Source organism: Nicotiana tabacum, chromosome 14 (genome assembly GCF_000715075.1).
Source record: "Nicotiana tabacum cultivar K326 chromosome 14, ASM71507v2, whole genome shotgun sequence".
NCBI lineage: Eukaryota > Viridiplantae > Streptophyta > Magnoliopsida > Solanales > Solanaceae > Nicotiana > Nicotiana tabacum.
In genome coordinates, this window is record NC_134093.1 from 17,862,653 (window position 1) to 17,866,579 (window position 3,927).

Sequence of the window (3,927 nt, forward strand, 5' to 3'; positions counted from 1 at the left end):
CTATACATCTGTAAGTCAAAATACGATGTGCCCTCTGAAGTCTGCCCCCTTCTCATACAACACCAAGTAGTAATAGTATCCATCTAGTTATTTGGAACTGTCCATGCTATCCAACATTCGTTACCTTCTCTTCAAGACTGTACTGCCACCTCATACCTGTAAATCTAACTTCCGCACAACACATAACATCTATCTTTCCATCATGTGAAAAGCACAAGAATCTTATTATAAATTTTGAGTCACCAACAATTTACATGCCCTATTAATTAGAACCCTTTCTCTTGCTTCTTCCAAGAGGAAATCACAATACACAACACGTTCCCCATATCGGTAGAAAAGTATCCGGCTCAAACCATCTAGAGTACTTTGGAATCCATTTGCACATAATCAAGCCCTTAGAACTAAATTCCTCTAACTCGACCAAGCCTCGCAGGTCGCCAAACCCAAGACTATTTCTACCAAAATATTTGCAAAGTCTTACCACATCGTAATTACCCAAAGGACCGATCCTACCATTACCATACTGGTCCAGTCTACTACCCAGTTGTCCTATTTTCTCTGAGTCCCTTCCGAATCTGTCTTCGGATTGATACTTCTCCTTGATAAAATACCACGATCTTTAACCACAATTCACCCCACGAACCCTAACAATAGAACCACAATGCCCCTAGGGCCCTTAAGCAACTGTATTCTTCTTAAGCACCTCCAGAAACACCACAACTGTAACACTCACTCTGAAAATACTTTAAGTGAATGTAAAACTATTCTTCTTACCTTCCTTATACTAAAATGTAGAATCCCTAGTCATACAGAACTTTCGTAAGTCCAGGCACCATCAAATGCAAATCTCAGGTTTTATCCATACACAAGTCCGAAGAAATTCTCACTTGCTATATAAAATTCTCAAGCCCACTAGAATTTTCTCCGAAGTCACCCACTTTGCTCCAATCTAAATTGCACCGCCCAAATGGACCAAAGGACACGTGCCCCATTAGCACAACAACACTCAAAGAAGTAACTCTACTTTAATACCCCTAATCAAATTCATACTCTCTGCGTACTACATATTTTGAAAATAACAACTCACTCATCCCATGATTTTACTCATAAAACGCAACATAACCCGTATTTAGAAATTTCTTTACTCGAGTCATCCTCGATCTCAACTTCTGCAAGTCATAACTATCCCACTAGTATGCCTCAGCCCAAAACTAAAATTTAACACATAACCATGAAATCAAATTGTCAATAGCAGGCTCCCCCACTTGGCACAAAGCCACAGATCAAGACATTCAGTAATTCACAATACCCATACTCAATTACTGCCATAACACCGTAGTGAGATTTAACTAAATTCTTCCCAAACTCCTGCATCGCAACCTATATGGTACCTCAAATCGTCTACTAAGCTTGCCTTCATTCTCGTGACAGTCAGGTCAACTTTCTTGACCAATTCAAATCCCAATACATCTGCCTTACTGGTAGAAAAGAAGATTCTCCACACAACATTATAAAGATCACACCTCTGTAGTTTATTTCGCAGGTGATAACCGCATGTTTAGCCTCAAACTGGCAGCTTTCTATACCCTTTTTACTGCTACAACTCCTACGTAATCACTTAACCTTCATGAGTTTGAACTCATCAACAAGACACAAAAATTTAATTTGTTCCACAATTACACCACGTAAAAGATCCTTCAACACATTCATAACTCGAGACTCTATGTCAAATCGAGATAGAAGTCAAATACCCAATAGTCCTTTTTACATCTCAATCAAGAATTTTTTTTGGGTCAATTTCAAACCATCTGGACACACCCCGCAGTCACAATATAATCATCATATGGTCACCCAGCCATTCATCGAGCTACAAATTCCACTCATAGGGACATTACCAGACATATGAGTCCAATTGTACAAGTTCACACAACTGAAACTACCGAGCCTAAGCTTCGGTCTAATCCTGGCCTCAAGTCCTCCAGACTGGCCCATCATCAAAACATAGAATACATATTTCGAACCTCGTTCATGGAATAATAAGTCGGCGATGCACAGCTGATACCGAGCGCTCATGTGCGCATACGAATGCATGGAAGGAATTCAAAGAGTTATATTTCAAGTGGAATCAATTCTGCACGATAAAGAAAGAAAGATGGGAAATTATCCTAAATGCACTGTAGCCTCTCGAAGATAAGTATGGACGTCATCATACCGATTCGCAAGACTCTACTAGACACTTGCTCATAACTTGTAGAACCTATGAACCTAGAGCTCTAATACCACCTTGTCACGGCCCAAAATCTAACTAGTCGTGATGGCACCTAACCCAACCCGTTAGGTAAGCCAATTACCAACTATCTAATTCCAATGAAATTAACAAGGCAATTAATTAAAAGAAAATATCTAAAACCAATACTTTTCCCCAAGAACTAGTAGTACAAATCATGAGCTTCTAAGAATAGAGTTTACGAAGTTGGGATGAAATAAATACATCATCTGTTTGAGAAGTACATAAACAGAGTTTTATGAATCTAAGGCTACCATGAACAAGAGGCAGCTACAACCGGAATGCAGATACATCTTCAAATCCAGCTCCCATCGAAAACAGCAACATCAACAGCTAACATCTGCACGCAAGGTGCAGAAGTGTAGTATCAGTACAACCGACCCCATGTACTGAGTAAGTAACAAACCTAACCTTAGGTTGAAAGCAGTGACGAGCTTTTACCAAGGTCGGGTCCAAAACCAATAGTCCACAACAATATCCAGAAAATAAATCTCATAACAAAAGAATTGAGGCAGCACAATGAATAACTCAATAATAAAGTGCTCAGTGCGTTCACAGTTCCAAAAAAAATAAACATTTTTCTTTTCAAATATAATAGTAAAACTCAATTCTTTTCAGTAAAATTGCCAAAATATGAGTAAGTCTGAAAACTGTAATTTTTCCAAAATCCTTTCAATAATAAATGGGATGTTTCATTTTCTTTCCAAATAACCCGTATAAAACAATTGCATCACTATGCCCATCTGTCAACATGTATGAGAAATCATGAATGATGTGATACTGTACAGCATGAGAAAAAATCCATCTCTATGCATGTATGTCATGTGTGTATGTCAATGCGATGCAACTCACTGATAAAATCATATGCATACTCTCAGAGTATCATTTCGTTCAGTCCTCCCAATCACTCAATCCTCTCAGTCACTCAGTCTTCACGATCACTCAATCCTCCCAAATCACTCGGCACTCGCGCTCAGTAGGTACCTGCGCTCAGTGGGGGTGTGTACAGACTCCGAAGGGGTTCCTTCAGCCCAAGCGCTATAATCTGCACGGATAACTCATATACTGCACGGACAACTCACGTGCTATAATATCAATATATGTATCCGCACGAACAACTCACGTACTATAATAAAGCCAATATGGCCTGCTGCGGCGTGCGGCCCGATCCCATAATTATCCTCATAATCAGGCCCCCGGGCTCACTCAGTCAACAATCTCTCCAGTCTCTCAAGCTCACAATGTCATGAAAATAGCCCGAAAATTATGATAAGATGTATCAATAAATAACAACAGAGACTGAGATATGATATGCAATAAAATAAATATGACTGAGTATGAATTTTCAATTTAAAATAAATAATTCACAGCAATATGACCTCTATGGGTCTCAATAATACTTGCACATAGCCTCAACATGATTTTTAATACGAGTCTCAACTCAATTTTCTCTAAAACGTAGAGAATGTACAAATATCAACATATTATTCAACTTCACAGTTCCATGAAATTTGACCTATTCATAATTACTACGATGCACGCCCACACGCCCGTCACTTAGCATGTGCGTCACCTCAAAACCAATCACATATCACAAAATTTGGGGTTTCGTACCCTCATCTCTAAGATTAGAAGAGTTA